Source organism: Capricornis sumatraensis, unplaced genomic scaffold (assembly GCF_032405125.1).
Source record: "Capricornis sumatraensis isolate serow.1 unplaced genomic scaffold, serow.2 scaffold13, whole genome shotgun sequence".
NCBI lineage: Eukaryota > Metazoa > Chordata > Mammalia > Artiodactyla > Bovidae > Capricornis > Capricornis sumatraensis.
In genome coordinates, this window is record NW_027184624.1 from 2,377,054 (window position 1) to 2,397,616 (window position 20,563).

General features: G+C 38.9%; 1 protein-coding gene across 2 annotated transcripts in view; it reads left to right on the forward strand.

The window, feature by feature from the left end:
* Positions 1-1,759: 1,759 nt before the first annotated feature.
* LOC138072368 (lysozyme C, kidney isozyme) overlaps positions 1,760-20,563 on the forward strand; it is a 55,438-nt gene continuing 36,634 nt past the window's right edge. For both annotated transcript variants that reach the window (XM_068963458.1, XM_068963459.1), the window contains exon 1: positions 1,760-1,892. The gene's annotated coding sequence lies outside the window, so the exon portion shown is untranslated. The remainder of the gene's footprint in view (positions 1,893-20,563) is intronic.

A 20,563-nucleotide genomic window follows, 5' to 3' on the forward strand; every position in this document is an offset into this window, starting at 1 on the left:
CCACTGTTCATAGAACCAAGGATCAAATGTAGTCGCTCAGTCTTATCTGACTCTTTGCCACCCCATGGACTGTAGCCTGCCAGGCCCCTCTGTCCATGGAATTCTCTAGGCAAGAGTACTGGAGTGAATTGCCATTTCCTTCTCCAGGGGATCTTCCCAACCCAAGAACTGACCCTGAGTCTGCCACATTGCAGGCAGTTTCTTTACCATCTGAGCCACAAGGGAAGCCCCCACTGTTCATACACACATGCAGATGGTAACCAAAAAGTCCCACCGATCATACTTTTGAAGCTAAGCTTCGCATCTGTTGTTTGGAGAAGATGACTTTTCAAAGAAGCATCATTTACTGTATTCTCTATAAGACAGAGTTTAATTAATGCTTTTTGGAGGGAGTTTCTAGTTAGAGATTATTAATTTTACCCAGGTATAAAAGGTGGAGATAAAGTAAATATTAGAAAAAGAAGTATACTTTTCACTGTCATAAAACACCTTGTTAATCTTTTTATTATTTACTTTAGCTGCTCACAACTACATATAATGGCCCATAGAACCAGAACAGAACGGGACCAGAACCTGAGTGGGCTATGGGTAAGCTCAGTATATACTGCTGACTAGGAGTGTAAGGAAAGTGAAAGTGAAGTTGCTCAGTTGTGTCTGACTCTTTGTGACCCCAAGGACTGTAGCCTATCGGGCTCCTCTGTCCATGGGATTTTCCAGGCGAGAGTGCTGGAGTGGATTGCCATTTCCTTCTCCAGGGGATCTTCCCAACCTAGGAATTGAACCTGGGTCTTCTGCATTGCAGGCAGATGCTTTACTGTCTGAGCCACCAGGGAAACCTTACAGGTAGTGTAAGGAAGTGGAGGCCTGTTCATTCTCAACCACTTTTGAAACAAAAAGTTGCTTCTTCAGACTGTGTCTCAAAAACGTTTTATTTTTTTTTATTTTTTATTTTTTTTAAATTTTAAAATCTTTAATTCTTACATGTGTTCCCAAACATGAACCCCCCTCCCACCTCCCTCCCCATAACATCTCAGTGGGTCATCCCCATGCACCAACCCCAAGCATGCTGTATCCTGCGTCAGACATAGACTGGCGATTCAATTTTTACATGATAGTATACATGGTAGAATGCCATTCTCCAAAATCATCCCACCCTCTCCCTCTCCCTCTGAGTCCAAAAGTCCGTTATACACAGCTGTGTCTTTTTCCCTGTCTTGCATACAGGGTCGTCATTGCCATCTTTCTAAATTCCATATGATATATGTGTTAGTATACTGTATTGGTGTTTTTCTTTCTGGCTTACTTCACTCTGTATAATCGGCTCCAGTTTCATCCATCTCATCAGAACTGATTCAAATGAATTCTTTTTAATGGCTGAGTAATACTGCATTGTGTATATGTACCACTGCTTTCTTATCCATTCATCTGCTGATGGACATCTAGGTTGTTTCCATGTCCTGGCTATTATAAACAGTGCTGCGATGAACATTGGGGTACATGTGTCTCTTTCAATTCTGGTTTCCTCGGTGTGTATGCCCAGCAGTGGGATTGCTGGGTCATAAGGTAGTTCTATTTGCAATTTTTTAAGGAATCTCCACACTGTTCTCCATAGTGGCTGTACTAGTTTGCATTCCCACCAACAGTGTAGGAGGGTTCCCTTTTCTCCACACCCTCTCCAGCATTTATTGCTTGCAGATTTTTGGATCGCAGCCATTCTGACTGGTGTGAAGTGGTATAAAGATGGCGGAGGAATAGGAGGGGAAGACCACTTTCTCCCTCACAAATTCCTCAAGAGAACATTTCAACGCTGAGCAAACTCCACAAAACAACTTCTGTAGGCTGGCAGAGGACATCAGGCAACCAGAAAAGCAGACCATTGTCTTCAAAAACAGGTAGGAAAAAATATAAAAGACGAAAAAGGAGACAAAGGAGGTGGGGAGGGAGCTCCGTCCCGGGAAGGGAATTTTAAGAAGAGAGGTTTCCAAACACCAGGAAACACTCTCCCTGCCGAGTCTGTGGCGAGTCTTGGAAACACAGAGGGCAACATAACAGGAAGGAAAAATAAAGAAATAATTAAAACCAAGAGATTACAAGCCCAACAGTAACTCCCCCAGCGGAAAAGCAGCACAGACGCCTGCATCCGCCATTGGGAAGTGGGGGCAGGGCAGGGACGCGCGGGAGGCACGGGCTGCAGTGCTTTGTAAGAATCGGGCAGGAACGCCCCACGCGCAACCAGAACGATCTAACTTGGGCTAGCAAACCAGCCTGTGGGATAGCTACCGCACGAAAAGCTCGAACATAAGACACCGCCAGGACCGAGCACAGAACGAAGGACGGAACGGAAAAGCCGGCTGCAGACCATCCCCCGCCGGGGATAGGCAGCCAGAGCCGTAAGGACTGGAAAGGGGCAATTGCAGACCCGGAGAGACTTTACCTACCTAACTGCAAGCAGGCTTCTTTGCTAAGACTTCTGGGGGTGCTGGACAGTCACAATCTGCCTCACGGGGGCCGCCAGCGGTCCACCCAGAAAGCTGAGCAGCAGCGGCAGAAAAGGTGACAAACCGCGGCGATCGCGCTCGCCAAACTCCTGAGCTACTCGGACCTGGGAAGGGCACAAAGCGCAGTCCCAGCCGAATCTGTGCCTCTGAGGGCTGCCTGAGCGCCGAACCTGAGCGGCTTGGACCGGGGAAGTACACGCAGCCTAGGGCCGGCCCCAGCTGTAGCTCTTGACAGTCCTCTGATGTTCCCCTCCTAACCTTGTCGAGAAAGTTAAGGAAGTGCAGTTTATTTAAAATGTTGTGTTTAATTTCTGTTATATAGCAAACTGACTCAGATATATATATATATGCATATATATATGTTCATCTTAATATTCTTTCCCATTTGATTTCTCTCAGATACTGAGAATAGTTCCCTGTGCTATCCTATAGGACCGTATTGTTTATCCATTTATTTATATATACTTTTCATCTGTTAACCCAAATTCCCAGTCCTTCCCTCCCCTACCTCTCCTCTCCGTTGACAACCACAAGTCTGTACTCTGTATCTAAGTTGATTTTGGTTATTAGATATGTGAATTTGTGTCATATTTTAGATTCCACGTATAAGTGAGAGTATATGATATTTGTCTTTCTCTTTCTGACTTCACTTATAATCTAGGTCCATCCATGTTGCTGCAGATGGCATTATTGCATTCTTTTTTATGGCTGAGTAGTCTTCCGTTGTATACACACCACATCTTTATCCATTTATCTGTCAATGGACCTTTAGGTTGTTTCCATGTTTTGGCTCCTGTAAACAGAGCTATCCGTGGATGTTCAGGCTGTCTCCATGTCTTTGCTGTTGTGAATAAAGATGCTGTGAACACAGAGGTGCAGGCATCTTCTTGAATTATAGTTGTGTCTGGGTTTATGCCCAGGAGTGGGATTGCTGGATCATACGGTAACTCTATTTTTAGTTTTTTGTGGAACTTCTATACTGTTTTCCATAGTGACTGCACAAATGTATATTTCCACCAACAATGTAAGCGAGTTCCCTTTTTTTCACATGCTCTCCAGCATTTATTGTTTGTGGACTTTTGTATGATGGTCATTCTGACTAGTATGAGGTGATACCTTGTTTTAGTTTTGATTTGCATCTCTGTAATAATTAGCGCTGATGAGCATCTTTTCATGTGTCTGTTAGCCATATGTTTGTCTTCTCTGGAAAAATGTCTATTAAGGTCTTCTGCCCACTTTTCAATTGGATTGGTTGTTTATTTGTTACTGAATTGTAGAAGCAATCTGTTTATTTTGGAAGCTAAGCCCTTGTTGGTTGTATCATTTGCAAATGTTTTCTACCAGTCTATAGGATTAGACCTGAGTTTTGAATCATGACTCTGCCACGTATTATATATGTCATATGGGACAAAGCTTTCTCAGTGTCATCTTCAACGTCCATACAAACAACAGGATCAATAATCCTTCCCTTCCAAAATTGCGTGGACCTTGGCAAGTTTGCTCAAAATAGGCACTCAAAAATGAAAGAAAATATTTCTAAGTAAGTTGGGTCACCCAACCAGAGGCAAAATTTGTCACCTTTAAATGAATTTTCTTATTAGGTCATGTTATCTTAATAACCTATGGGAAATGTTAAAAGACTAGAATTTGTCGGAACAAACACATTTTTGCATGCTTCTGGGAAAGTAAGTCAGATAAATAAATGAACCATCTGATTTGACACTTCAGCTCTGAAATGGGGCAGAAGAGAGTTTAAAAAGTTTTTTGGACTTAGAATCAATGCTTTGAAAGGCACTTAACCAACTGTAAATACATAAACCCCTTTTGGGAGGGCAAGCTGGTCGTATCTTCAGAAGCCTTAGAAATACCATAAACTTTGAGTAGTAAGTCTATTCCAAGAAATCCATCCCAGAGAAACCAACAATCAGAGATACTCAGTCAAAAACTTACATATAATACTGTTTATAATTTTTTTTAATAATAATGAAAAATTGGATGCAATTTAAGTGTCTAACAATAGGAGATTAGTTAAATATGTGGTATTTTTTCTTTAAAATAATCTATTATGAAGCCATTAAAATGTATTTTCAAGTAATGTTTGATGACATAGAAAATGCTCAAATATAAATTTAAGTGAAAAAGGAGAATATAAAGCTAAAGTTACAATGTGATGCCAATTTTGTAAAATTGAATATTTAACATAATTATTTTTATTCAACTTAAAAGGAATCAACCAAAATATTGTCACAGCATAAACAGTTAAGACAAATGAATTTCAAATTTAAAATACCATTCCATCTCTTTTCTCTATATCTGTCTTCAGCTCGGGTTAATAATCATGAGCATAGTATGACACAGGCCATATTTTCGTTCATGTTTTGTTTTCCTCCAAATTCTGACATAAGAATATATAACATTTATTGACAAAAAAATCATATGTTTCCTTTAGATTTAACTACAGAGGGACTGCAGTTTAAGACATTGCCTTTTCTTTTGCACCACTGCCTTTATAAAATGTGGGCCCTTTTTGGCAAATGTTTGGATGAGCGCACCACATGCATTAGCTTTGCACATTGTCTGAATTATCCAAAAGGAAAGAGAATGTTGTAATGAAATTTGCATATCTAACCAGTTAGTTAAGGGAATTTAATGGGCATCCATTTTCAAGGAGATTGCAGAAAACCTACCAGGACATAACAAAAGTAAGTGAAGACACAGTAATTAGATGTTTTTAGTCATCCTCAGGAAAAAAAAAAGTATTTGCAGGTGGCCTCTACTCAAAGCCAGCCCTGCCAAATGTTGTGGAATCCTATCTAAGGCAAAAGGAAATCAAGAGAGAGTTGTAGGAAAAATCTGGACACATTGCTTCCCTGAACTCTGTAACACATTAGGGCCCAAGCAGTAATCCTTCGGGACCCTTCCAGTCAATTATTAAAGAGAATAAATAGACATCATTCATTCCTCTAGACTTGTACCCTCTACTGATAAAGAAATTGTGGGCTGCTTTTATCAATGAGAGAACTGTGCACTTGGACCAGCAATTCCTGCCAGGACCATGGCTATTTCTAATAGAGAAGTACCAAGAAGCACTATGCCTGAAAGAGACTTGACATTTTCTTCAGCACGTGTGAGATACCCACTAGGTGCTCCTAGATAAAATGTGGAGAGAGGTCATCTGTATGCAGTTGGAGTTTCTGAGTGAAAACGAGAGAGACAGCCAGAGAAATAAAATATATTTTGGTCCTATTTCCGTGGAAGCTATTTATTTTCAGATCAAAAGCTCAAGTTGTTTACCAAATCAAGATTTTCACACTCTTCCACCTGTGGGGGCAGTGAGCTAGATCAAAGTCCTCAGGACTGATCCAGAGTAAAACTGATGCTGAATTGGATTTATGAGGAATGTTGCAGTGAATAAAATGGAAATGGAACACCAGAGTATTAGTCCCAATATTGTACAGAATTGTAAGAATGGGTGGTATGTTTCAACATACTCACAAATATATACTGCTGATTTCTGTTGTTCTAAAGTATTTGCTATAATATCTGATTAACTCAATATACCATTAAGGTTCATATGACCCAGTTTTAGTTTATTAATTATTTTGGAATAACTCTATTTGCAAGTATTAATATTTCTTGACTTTTATTCTTTCTTTCTCTTTATTCCAAAAAATAAAGAGAAAGATACACCTATTTTTATGAAACTAGAATAAAGCTCTGTTTTGTAATAATCATTTGAATCCATTGGAACCTTTAACATATTTGAGATACGAGTTCTTAGTGATTTCATCTTTCTCTGTTTCTTGAAACATTTGCTATTTAATCATCCTAGGAATTATTTTCTCATTCAGTTCAGTTCAGTTCAGTCGCTCAGTCGTGTCCGACTCTTTGCGACCCCATGAATCGCAGCACGCCAGGCCTCCCTGTCCATCACCAACTCCCGGAGTTCACTCAGACTCACGTCCATCGAGTCCGTGATGCCATCCAGCCATCTCGTCCTCAGTCGTCCCCTTCTTCTCCTGCCCCCAGTCTCTCCCAGCATCAGAGTCTTTTCCAATGAGTCAACTTACTTATCAATTATTCCCAGATATACTTTAAAAAAATTATAAACAAACACAAGAGTAATTAAGGAACCTAGAAGGATAGTAAATTATTAAAATAAACTATCACTACTGTTTCATGCTTCAGGTTCTCTTTTTGAGAAGATATAAAAGGGGACTGGAGACATCATCTTTGTACTCCACTCTTTTGTGGAATGTAACTTTGGACTCATAATTTCTCATACTCTGTCCATAATGGCAAATTGAAGAAAACTGTAAGAGGAAGATATTTCACAACTGCGAGATGATTCAGAATCCTAATGCAGACAGATTAGGAACATTCTATAATCTGACAGTGAAATTCATTTCATAAGCAAAAATTTCAGACATTCAGATTATGATGTCCTGGATAAATTTTCTCAAATTCAAAAATCAATAATGATCCAAAATAAAATTTTAAGGATGAAAAAGATATTTGGTTTCCTCATAGTTAACTGTTAACACAGAAAGCACATTACCATCTATATTTGTGAGAAAAACAAGACCATTCCATTTTATTTAAAAGATGTGTGACACCCTTCTTTCACCTGTTATGATATCTCTGCACCAAACTTACCTGATACAGTTTGTAATCAGCAAATGCTGAAGACAGATGTGTAAGAAAAGGTGATTGGGGGAGAAAGTCATGAGGAAATTTAAAAACTCATTGATCATTCTAAATTGTGTTTATAGATGTAAAACTGAAAATGGTCTTAAGTATAGAGCAAAGAAGATACAACCAAAATTATATCATCCAAGAGACTGAAAAATTGCTTTTAAGTGTTGCATTTTGATGATGCAAATTCAGTAAGAACCAGGATTAATGATAAGCTAGAACCTCTTCAATATGTATTTGAAATACAGAATATGTACTACAGAATGGATACATCCCAGGTTCATGCCTGACTGCTGATGGGCAGTTAGTTGCATTTAAAAGATATTTTCCATTTTAGGCATATATAACATTAAAATCATGAAAGTATAAATTATAAATCTGCGTTTACTATATTCAGATTTTCATTAAAATTTCTAAATGATTTTCACTATCTACTTTTACTGATTTTATCTTTTGGTAAATAAAATATTACACAAATATAAATTAGTAAAGAGAGTACATTGGGTCCAGATGTTAAATGGCACTGGCTATTTTTCCTGGCATATGAGAGCAAGGCTTTAGCATGTGGACTAGAAGTAGTTAGGTTCTTGAACTGGACCCAGGTGTGATGTTGAAGCAGGAATATTTTGTGGCACAGTTCTGGGAGTTAGTTTAAAACAAGGCACATGTGGTAAAAATAAATTTTGGGACCAAAAGTACAATTAAATAAAAAGTGCTAATGTCTTCAGACAAACACAGCAGTAGATTTCTTAGCCAATCCTCCTCTGTCCTCCTCTGCTTCCCTTTCTTTTTGCTTCTATCTTCTCCTTCTTTTCCCTCCCAGTCTCTTCCTCCCCCTTCTCTTGTGAGTCTGGGTTAATTTAGGAACTGCTGAAAGAACATCTAAATGGCTGTCCTTACTTTATTCTAATTATGGATCAGGAGAAAAAAGTGTTGGCTGTCTTTCAAGGAAAGCCAATCCACTGAACTCTTCCAGTTTTCTTTTTTTTTTCTTTTCTCCCAAACCCAAGGGATTTACATGCTCTCAGAGAAAAGATTCTAAATAAGGAATAATGATCTTAATCTCAACTAGTATGGTTTGTAGGACAGCCTTTTCATAATCTCGATTGCTGCAAATGAATGATTTAGTCTGTATATTTATTGAGCAGCTACTATATGCCAGACACTGGGAATAATTTTTAAAAAAGACATAATCCTGTCTCTCAAAGAGAAATGCGTTCAAACAGTAAACAATTGCCATAATTTGAGGGCAAAGCCAGCCAGGCGTGCTGCAGTCCACGGGATCTCAAAGAGACAGAGACAACCAAGCAACTGAACAACAACAGGAAAAGCAAGCAAAGAGAGGAGCAAAGAGAAAATCAAAGACGAGTTTACTTTCCCAGAAGCCTGTTGAAGAAATACAAACAAAACGCATCCTGAGTTTAAGCTTTAATTTCACAGCTTTCCCTATCTGATTTGCTTATTTTATAAGTAAGCCAACAAGATTTGTGTACTCAGTGACAACACACTGTCTCACAGAACTAACATAGATTTTATTTTCCTAAGAAGTTTTACCCTTCCCTTTGTTTCAAGGTGTATGGAAAAGAAGAGTCCCTTTGGTAAGCCAGCCCAGTGAGAAAGATGCCTTATCTTTGGACTAACCTTTTGCCCAAATAAACTAATGTTTCTTGCCAGTGGCCTAAATCTCTGTCTAAAAGGTCCATAATGTCATAAAATGGATTTTTTTTTGTTTTTTTTTTTTTTTTGCTCAGCTCACCCACCAGGGTAGTAAAAAATAAAATAAAATCTATATCCAAATACACACAATAAATTTCCATTGCTCTAGGGGCAAAATAAAAGCACTTCCATTTCCTTTTTATTCTGGATCACAGACCTGACTGTTTCTTTTACCCCCTCTCAAATGAACTTCCAACCTTCAAGGTCATTTTCTTTTTAAAAGTTATCCTAGTAACATCTAGAATAGCTCTCTCTGGGAATACCTTTTTATTTTCCCCCTCTCACTTAATTTGCCTCTTATGCACCTTTCTCTCAGGTCCCATATTTTCAGTAATGCTGATTGGGCAACTATTTACTTTTTGCTTGAGTTTGAAAAGCACATCAACAGGCACATAAATGTGTTTTGGATCTCATCCATGTAGAAATATTACTGGTAACTTGATGAATCTGTAAGTAATTTTACAAAAATGTTTAGTGAGTTTTGCCAAGGACGTCTGACCCCCGGCATTGCTCCACTGATGTAAGTTTTTGAGTGCTTGGCCTGTTCTGATCAGTACCAGCTGTTCATGCTTCAGTTGTACACATCAGATGTTAAGTGAAGGAGAAAAGACAGCATATTCTGACTTAGGCTTGAAAGTTTGTGAGCTAGGACAGAAATAAGACTGCAGTTGAAAGCGAAGCATGTCTTTCATGCTTCATGTTAGGTTCAGTTGTACCTTCAGTTCAGTTCAGTTCAGTCGCTCAGTCGTGTCTGACTCTTTGCAACCCCGTGAATTGCAGCACGCCAGGCCTCCCTGTCCATCACCATCTCCCAGAGTTCACCCAAACTCTTGTCCATCCAGTCGGTGATGCCATCCAGCCATCTTATCCACTGTTGTCCCCTTCTCCTCCTGCCTCCAATCCCTCCCAGTATCAGAGTCAGTTCTTCGCATGAGGTGGCCAAAGTATTGGAGTTTCAGCTTTAGCATCAGTCCTTCCAATGAACACCCAGGGCTGATCTCCTTTAGGATGGACTGGTTGGTTCTCCTTGCAATCCAAGGGACTCTCAGTTGTACCTTCAGTTCAGTTCAGTCGCTCAGTCGTGTCCATCTCTTTGCGACCCCATGAATCGCAGCATGCCAGGCCTCCCTGTCCATCACCAACTCCCGGAGTTCACTCAGACTCACGTCCATCAAGTCAGTGGTGCCATCCAGCCATCTCATCATCCTCTGCCGTCCCCTTCTCCTCCTGCCTCCAATCCCTCCCAGCATCAGAGTCTTTTCCAATGAGTCTTAGCATAATTAAAAATCTCTCTCAATCAGATGCTGCATAGAGCAGATAGAGTATCTCTAACAAAGAATAAAGATTCATTAAAATAGTTTTGTTTGATAAAGATTTAAAAAACTGTTTGATTTTTTGTACAGACTTCTTCACAGACTTCCAAGGAAGAAAATAAAAACAATAAAATATTGATAATGTATTGTGATTTCCTTAGAGAGCAGTAAGAAATCTATTTCAGGACACATTTCAGTAGGAGTTAAAATTATTTAGGTTTTTAAATTTTTTGCTTTGAAAGACCATGAGGTTAGTGAAAGCATGGGATATTTTAAGTATATTTACATCCAGCCTAAATGCCAACACAGAGATGCCCCTTTAGTTCAGTTCAGTTCAGTCACTCAGTCGTGTCCGACTCTTTGTGACCCCATGAATTTATAAAAGTGGAAGTACGTATTCTTCCACTTTTAAATACTTTCTTCCACTTTTACATACATTTCTTCCACTATTACATACATTATTCCACAAATACATACATAATGGAATGTATGTATTTCATTACATCTAAACACATACTGCCTAGGGCGTGGCTCCCAGTATCATAACATACGTTTAAGGTTTAGGGCCAGGCATAGTTGTTAAAAACTAGTATTGAGAGAGTGTTAGTTAAAGCTTTGGAGTAGAATGTCCATCAGACCAAACAAAACAATAGCCCTATTGACAGTAACCAAAAAGTGGAAATGACCCAAATGATGAACCTCACTGATTAATGGAGAAGTAAACAGTGGTATATCCATACAATGGGAAAGTATTCAGCCACTAAAGGGAATGAAGTGATACTTGCTACAGTGTGGATGAATTTTACAAATTGTTGTTGTTGTTGTTCAGTCGCTATGTCCTACCTAACAAACTGCAGAATGCCAGGCTTCCCTGTCTTTCACTATCTTTCAGAGTTTGCTCAAACTCATGTCCATTGAGTTGGTGATACTATCTAACCCTCTCATTCTCTGCTGTCCCCTATTTTTTCCTTCCATCTTTTGGAGAATCAGGGTTTTTTCCAATGAGTCAACGCTTGGCATCAGGTGGCCAAGGTATTGGAGCTTCAGCTTCAGCATCAGTCCTTCTAGTGAGTATGTATTCAAGGGTGATTTCCTTTAGGATTAACTGGTTTGATCTCCTTGCTGTCCGAAGTAAAAGTGAAAGTCATTCAGTTGTATCTGACTTTATAGTCCCTGGGATTCTCTGGTCACAGAATACTGGAGTGGGTAGCCATTCCCTTCTCCAAGGGATCTTCCCAACCCTGGGATCGAACTGAGATCTCCCACATTGCAGGTGGATTCTTTACCTACTGAACCACCAGGGAAGCCTTGCTTGCTGTCCAAGGGACTCTCGGGAGTCTTCTCTGGCACCACTATCCAAAAGCATCAGTCCTTCCTTGCTCAGCCTTCTTTATGGTCTGACTCTCACATCTGAACATCACTACTTGAAAAACCATTTTTCTGACTATGCAAACAATGTCGGCCATGTGATATCTCTGCTTTTTAATATGCTGTCTAGATTTGTCGTAGTTTTCCTTCAAAGGATCAATTGTCTTAATTTCATGGCCACAGTCACCATCTGCAGTGGTTTTCAAGCCCAAGAAAATAAAATCTGTCACTGTTTCCACTTTTCCCTCTTCTATTTGCCATGAATTGATAGGACTGGAAGCCATGATCTTAGTTTTTTGAATGTTGACTTTTAAGCAAGTTTTATCACTCACCTCTTTCACCCTCAAGAAAAGGTTCTCTAGTTTATCTTCACCTCCTGCCATTAGAGTGGTATTATCTGCATATCTGATGTTGTTCATATTTCTTCCAGCAGTCTTGATTCCAGCTTGTGATTCACCCAGCCCAGCATTTTACATGATGTACTCTGCGTAGAAGTTAAATAACCAGGGTGGCAACAACCCAGTCTGTTGTTCCGTGTACAGTTCTAACTGTTGCTGCTTGACCTATATACAGGTTTCTCAAGGGACAGGTAAGATGGTCTGGTATTCACATCTCTGTAAGAGTTTTCCACAGTTTTTTGTGATCCACACAGTCAAAAGATTTAGCATAGTTGGTGAAACAGAAGTAGATGTTTTTCTGGAATTCTCTTGCTTTTTCTAAGATTAGTGAAAGTTGGCAATTTGATCTCTGCTTCCTCTGCCTGTTATAAACCCAGTTTGTACATCTGAAACTTTTAGGTTCACCTACTGCTGACACCTAGCTTGAAGGATTTTGAGCATAACCTTGTTAGCAGGTGAAATGAGTGCAATTGTACAGTAGTTTGAACATTGTTTGGCACTACCCTTCTTTGAAATTGGAATGAAAACTGACCTTGTCTAGTCTTGTGGCCACTGATGAGTTTTCCAAATTTGCTGACATATGGAGTATAGCACTTTAACAGAATCATCCTTTAGAATTTAAATAGTTCGGCTGAAATTCCATCACCTCCTCTGTGTTCATAGTAATGCCTCCTGGGGCCCACTTGAATTCACACTCCAAAATTTCTGACTCTAGGTGAGTGATCACACCATTGTGGTTATCTGGGTCATTAAGACCTTTTTGTATACTTCTTCTATGTATTCTTCAGTTCAGTTGCTCAGTTGTGTCTGACTCTTTGCGAACCCATAGACTGCAGAACACCAGGCCTCCCTGTCCATCACCAAGTCCCAGAGCTTACTCAAACTCAGGTCCATTGAGTCGGTGATACCATCCAGCCATCTCATCTTCTATCGTCCCCTTGTCCTCCCAGCCATCTCATCTTCTATCGTCCCCTTGTCCTCCCAGCCATCTCATCTTCTATCGTCCCCTTGTCCTCCCAGCCATCTCATCTTCTACTGTCCCCTTGTCCTCAATCTTTCCCAGCATCAGAGTCTTCTCCAATGAGTCAGTTCTTCCCATCAGGTGGCCAAAGTACGGGAGTTTCAGCTTCAGCATCAGTCTTTTCAATGAATGTTCAGGACTGATTTCCTTTAGGAAGAACTGGTTGGATCTCCTTGCAGTCCAAGGGACTCTCAAGAGTCTTCTCCAGCAACATAGTTCAAAAGCATAAGTTCTTTGGGGCTCAGCTTTCTTGCAACCTCTTAATATTCTCTTCTGCTTCTCTTAGGTCCTTATTGTTCCTGTTCTTTACTGTGCCCGTCCTTGCATGAAATGTTCCCTTGATAGCTCCAGTTTTCTTGAAAAGATCTCTAGTCTTTCCCATTCTGTTATTTTTGTTTTCTTCTACTTCTTTGCATTGTTCATTTAAGAAGGGCTTTTTATTTCTCCTTGCTTTTCTCTGGAACTGTATTCAGTTGGATATATTTTTTCCCTTTCTCCTTTGCCTTTCACTTCTCTTCTTTTCTCAGCCATTTGTAAAGGCTCCTCAGACAACCACTTTACCTTCTTGTAATTCTTTTTCTTTGGGATGGTTTTGCTCACCACCTCCTGTACAGTGTTATGAACCTCCGTCCATAGTTCTTCAGGCACTCTGTCTACCAGATATAATCCCTTGAATCTATTCATCACCTTCACTGTATAATCATAAATGATTAGATTAGGTCATACATGAGTGACCTAGTGGTTTCTTGTACTTTCTTCAATTTAAGCATGATTTTTGCAATAAGGAGCTCGTGACCTGAGCTAAGTGAAAGAAACAGGAAATAAAAGATCACATATGTGAAGATTTCATATATTTGAGATGTGCAAAATAGATAATTCCACATAGACAGAAAATGGAATGAAGAGTGACTCTCGATGGGAATAGTATCTCTTTTTTAGTCCCTAAGTTGTGTCGACTCTTTCATGATCCCATGGACTGTATGTAGCCCTCAGGGTCCTCTGTATATGGGATTTCCCAGGTAAAAATACTGGTGTGGGTTTCCATTTCCTTCTCTGGGGGATCTTCCCAACCATGACTCTTACATTGGCAGACATGTTATTTGCTACTGAGTCACCCAAGAAAGCCCCATTTGTTGGGAGACGATGAAAATGTGCTGGAACTAGATGGTGCTAACTGTTCAACTTTATAAATAAAGACCACTGAGTTAGATACTCATAAAGGGTAAATTTTAAGTGATGTGAATGATGTCTCAATTTCAAAAATTGTGAGTAAGGGAAAGCAAGCCAGCCTGTAATTTTGAGAGATGATATACATCTATTTCCTTTTTATGTGCTCTCTATTCTATCCCTCTGAAACTGTATATTAGAAAGTGTCATGGTATTATCCAGGTCTCTTAACATTTCTTTCACATTTTCCTTTTCTTTATCCTTCTCTGCTGCGTTCTAGGTAGCCTTAGAAAAACGAATTTCCAGCTTACAAATTTTACTTTTTAAGTATGTCTTTTTTCTTGCTAGTCTATGTACTGAGATTTACCTTTTAACAATTATAGTTTTTCTCTTTTACCTGTTCTATTTTCTCTTTTAGATATTATATTTTCAATTTGTCTGGTCATTTTTTCTGTCTTTTGTTTTTTCAGTCATTTATTCAGTTCCTTCTTTTATTTCCTCAACAACAATAAACAAAATTTTCATGATCTCTATCTGATAATTACAGTATCTTCAAACTTTGTGAGTCTAATTCTTCAGTTTATTGCTTCTATCAACTCTCACTCATGGTACCTTTTTTCCCCGAGTATGTTCTTTGTGTATGTGTGTGTAGTAGAAGGTGGGCGATATTTTCTTTAGCATGTATGGTAAACTATGGGGGGTGATTTTAAACATTAATCCATTTCCAGAAAAGATTTGGTGTTGCTTCAGTTGTGTGCCTGAATAAACAAGCAATCCAAAACTTTAAAATTAAAAACCAGTTTGAATATATTCAGAACGCCCCAATGGCATCAGTTGTAACGTGAAACCTGTGCAAGAGCTAAATATGGCTGCAAACACTCAGAGGCGATTTTTTCATTTCTTTAAAAAAGATTGTTTCTAGGAAGCCACCTGAAAGTTATTTTTTTCTTCCATGTTTCTCCTTTTTAAGATAATTTTTATTTTAGTGTAGAAAGAGGGGTCTCCTTTTAAAGATTCTGGCTTTATCTGGGGTTCCCTGATGGCTCACCAGGTAAAGAATCATCCTTCAGTGGAGGGGATACCGGAGAAGTGAGTTTGATTCCTCGGTCAGAAAGATCCCCTAGAGGAGGAAACAGCAACTTACTCCAGTATTCTTGTCTAGAGAATCTCATGGACAAGAGGATCCTGGTTGGCTACACTCCAAAGGCTCACAAAGAGTTGGACACAGCTGAGCACAGTACAATTATGAATTTATTTTTTATGAGACCTAATTTTTATATCCTGCTAAGAAAACATCATAAATTAAAATGAAGAATCTTATTTGTACAGAAATATATATTGCAGTTTTATTTTAAATATCCCCAAACTGGAACAACTCAAATACCAATCCACAAGAGAACAGGTAAACATACTGGTTTTTTTTTTTTTTTTTTTTTTTTGAGAGAGAACACTACTTAACATTAATTTAAAAACTTAAGCTAACTGATCCTCAAAACAAAATTGATAAACCTCAAAACGTAGAGTGAAAAAAATCAGACCAATCAACTGAATCCAGGCCAAGTTAATCTAGAATAGTAAAAATCTAAATAGTAAATACAAAGGGGAAGTTAAGACTAGCCAGAGATAGAAGAAACAATATCTTTCTTAAAAATTTTCTTGTATCTTTTAGTGCGGTTGCATGTGTGTGTGTGTGTATGTGTGTGTGTGTGTATTTGAGAAAAATCACCAAGTTAAAGTCTGCATATTTCAGTTTATGTAGATTTTATCTCAATAAACCAATGAAGAATATGTGGAAGAAATAAACTAAATATTTGACAGTTTTGTAGATAAATGAAAGCAAAGTAGGGTCACTGATGCCCTAGAGAATCTTCAAGAAAATTAGAGATACCAAGGGAACTTTTCATGCAAAGATGGGCTCGATAAAGGGCAGATGGTACGGACTTAACAGAAGCAGAAGACATTAAGAAGAGGTGGCAAGAATATACAGAAGAACTGTACAAAAAAGATCTTTAAGACCCAGATAATCATGATGGTGTGATCACTCAGCTAGAGCCAGATATCCTGGAATGTGAATTCAAGTGGGCCTTAGGAAGCATCACTACAAACAAACCTATTAGAGGTGATGGCATTCCAGTGGAGCTATTTCAAATCCTGGAAATTGATGCTGTGAAAGTGCTGCACTCAATATGCCAACAAATTTGGAAAACTCAGCAGTGGCCACAGAACTGGAAAAAGACAGTTTTCTTTCCAATCCCAAACAAAGGCAATGCCAAAGAATGCTCAAAAAACCACACAATTGCACTCATCTCACACACTAGTAAAGTAATGCTCAAAATTCTCCAAGCCAGGCTTCAGCAATACGTGAACCATGAACTTCCAGCTGTTCAAGCTGGATTTAGGGAAGGCAGAGGAATCAGAGATCAAATTTCCAACATCCACTGGATCATGGAAAAAGCAAGAGAGTTCCAGAAAAACATCTAGTTCTGCTTTATTGACTATGCCAAAGCCTTTGACTGTGTGGATCACAAGAAACTGTGGAAAATTCTTCAAGAGAATTCTGAAAGAGATGGGAATACCAGACCACCTGACCTGCTTCTTGAGAAACGTGTATGCAGGTCAGGAAGCAATAGTTAGAACTGGACATGGAACAACAGACTGGTTCCAAATAGGAAAAGAAGTGCGTCAAGGCTGTACGTTGTCACCCTGCTTATTTAACTTATATGCAGAGTACATCAAGAGAAATGCTGGGCTGGAGGAAGCACAAGCTGGAATCAAGACTTCTGGGAGAAATATCAATAACCTCAGATATGCAGATGACACCACCTTTATGGCAGAAAGTGAAGAAGAACTAAAGAGCCTCTTGATGAAAGTGAAAGAGGAGAGTGAACATGTTGGCTTAAAGCTCAACATTCAGAAAACTAAAATGGCATCCGGTCCCATCACTTCACGGCAAATAGATAGGGGAAACAGTGGCTGACTTTATTTTTCTGGGCTCCAAAATCACTGCAGATGGTGACTGCAGCCATGAAATTAAAAGATGCTTACTCCTTGGAAGGAAAGTTATGACCAACCTAGACAGTATATTCAAAAGCAGAGACATTACTTTGCCAACAAAGGTCCGTCTAGTCAAGGCTATGGTTTTTCCAGTGGTCATGTATGGATGTGAGAGTTGGACTATAAAGAAAGCTGAGCACTGAAGTACTGATGCTTTTGAACTGTGGTGTTGGCAAAGACTCTTGAGAGTCCTTTGGACTGCAAGGAGATCCAAGCAGTCCATCCTAAAGGAGATCAGTCCTGGGTGTTCACTGGAAGAACTGATGTTGAAGCTGAAAGTCCAATACTTTGGCCACCTGATGTGAAGAGGTGACTCATTTGAAGAGACCCTGATGCTGGGAGGGATTGAGGGAAGGAGGAGAAAGGGACGACAGAGCATGAGACGGTTGGATGGCATCACCGACACGATGGACATGGGTTTGGGTGGACTCTGGGAGTTGAAATGGACAGGGAGGCCTAGCGTGCTGCAGTTCATGGGGTCGCAAAGAGTCACACATGACTGAGCGACTGAACTGAATTGAAGGATTACAAATACATGGTGTATATCCCAGTATTTTCTTCAACTTGACACATGATCAACATCAGTAATTATGTCAACCGTTTTTTTTTTTCTTTTTACACTGACTCAAAATTTTCCTTTCAAAAGCATTTCTATGAAACTATTGGCAATTCACAAACAAGATGAAAATTTTGTACCCACTAACATTTTAAACAGCCATTGGGTAACTCATGTATTCCTTTTTTTGCTCTTATCTCACATTGAATCCATACTTAAATGCTTTTAATACTATCTAAAAATTATATTTAAATTCTGATTGCATCTCTCCACTTCCATTATCACCATCCTAGCCCAGCCATGAACATGTTTTAACCGGACTATTACTCTTTGTTCTTATTTCTACCTGTTTCATTTTGTCTTTCTACGAAAGAGGAGAAAGTTTTGTTTTCAAATATGCCAGATAGATTGCCCCCCACACATCCTTTAGAGTACAGGTCAAGGTCTTATCTGGTTCAGCTTCCTTTGATGATCTATCTCCAGCTAACCTTTTTTCCTTTTTTTTCCTACTGTGCTGCACCCTGATCTCTCCACTAACCAGGCTGTACACTCTGTCCTTCCAACACAGCGTAAATGCCTCTGGTTCACTGTCTTGACACTCATCATCCCTTCTGTTGAAAACACTTCCAACGTATCTTCATGGTCTGAATGTCAGCTAACTTTATTGAAGTGTCTACTCACATGTGAAGTCACCAGGGAGGCATATCCAGATGAACTATCTCAAATATTACACACTCCTCCATCCCCTGTGCATATGATATCTCCTTTTACTACTTGACTGTTTTTAAACCCTTATGATCACACACACATACACACAATTTCATTTTCTGTCTCATTTTGCTTAAAAGTAAAGTGCATGCACGTGGAGAGTATCTTTATTTTGCTCGCTGCTTTATCTACATACTCCACCATTCTACCATATAGTAGTTACTGACTTATATATCTCCAGAACTGATGCCACAGTAGAAATTTCCTAAATGTTAGTTTAATGAATATACTCAAGAAATTTATATTTGAGAGAAAAAAAAATGATGTCACATCCCTCTCCTTGAGGACGAGAGAGAAGAAAAAGACTGTTAAAGACTATTCTCCCCTGACATATTATTGTATGCATCAGTTTTGAAAGGAAAAGTATGGGTTCTACTGATATTACAACTTATATGTTGGTGGAAGAAGTTATTTGATGCTATGTTCTTTATTTCCCATTCTTTTTATCTCTGTGCTTTTGTCTTTATAAGTTATCTTGACCTAATTCAAATTCACTGAAGCTTCAGTCTGCTGCCCATCTTCTGTTAAATCTGTTCAAAAATTTTTAATTCCAAACACCTTATTTTTCAGTTGTACAGTATTCAATTTATTTTCTCTTCTGTGTCTCCATTTCTTTGTTAAATGATTATTTTTTCAGTTATTGTCTTTATTGCCTATATTTCTTTAACATATGTATAATGACATTTAAAATTCCTTTTCAGAAGTTCTAATCTGCGATGCTATGTGTCTGCTTCTATTTTTTATTTTTGCTCTTAATTTTGGTTGACATTTTTCTGTTTCTTTACGTGTTTTGAAATTTGTGGTTGTATGTCAGGTATTATACATTAAAAAACAAACAAACAAACAGACAAAGAAATATCTGTCCCCCATCCCAGCAAGAGAGCATTCTCTCTGGCAGTTAGGATAAGAAACTGATTATGTATCGATTGATTCAGGAGATGAGCCATGTCAGCAGTGGGTTGCAATTTAACTTCCTTTTTTTTTTTTCTTCAGTTCGCTAGAACTTTTTAATTCTTCTGTGAATATTGTGTTCCTTTTTAATTGAAATACAGTTGATTTACTGTGTTTTGTTAGTTTCAGGTATACAGCAAAATGATTGAATTGTCATATATATGCATGTAAATATTTATATATGTGACTCTGAAAAAGAATTTCCGGTTCTTTTCCGTTATAAGTTATTACAAGATATTTAATATAGTTCCCTGTGCTGTGCAGTAGGTCCTTCCTGGCTATCTATTTTATACATGCTGCTGCTAAATCGTTTCAGTCGTGTCCAGCTCTGTGCAACCCCATAGATGGCAGCCCACCAGGCTCCCCTGTCCCTGGGATTCTCTAGGCAAGAATACTGGAGTGGGTTGCCATTTCCTTCTCCAATGGATGAAAGTGAAAAGTGAAAGTGAAGTCGCTCAGTCATGTCCGACTCTTAGCGACCCCATGGATTGCAGCCTACCAGGCTCCTCCATCCATGGGATTTTCCAGGCAAGAGTACTGGAGTGGGGTGCCATTGCCTATGTTAATCCCAAACTCCTAATTTATCTTCCCCTCCTTTCCGCTTTGGTAACTGTAAGTTTGTTTGTTTGTTTGTATTTTTGTCTATGGGTCTGTTTCTGTTTTGTATATAAGTTCATTTATTTGTACCATGGTTTATTTTTAATTCCACTTATAAGCAATATTATGCAATATTTGTTATTCTTTGACTTATTTCACTCAGTGTGGTAATCTCTAGGTGCTTCCATGTTGCTTTAAATTGCATTATGTCAGCCGGTGGCTCAGGGGGTAAAGCATCTGTCTACAATGCAGGAGACCTGGGTTCGATCCCTGGGTTGGGAATATCCCCTGGAGAAGGAAATGGCAATCCACTCCAGTACCATTGCCTGGAAAATCCCATGGACAGAGGAGCCTGGTAAGCTACAGTCCATGGAGTCGCAAAGAGTCAGACACGACTGAGTGACTTCACACACACACACAACAATCCATTGTATAAATATATCACATCTTTTTAATCCATT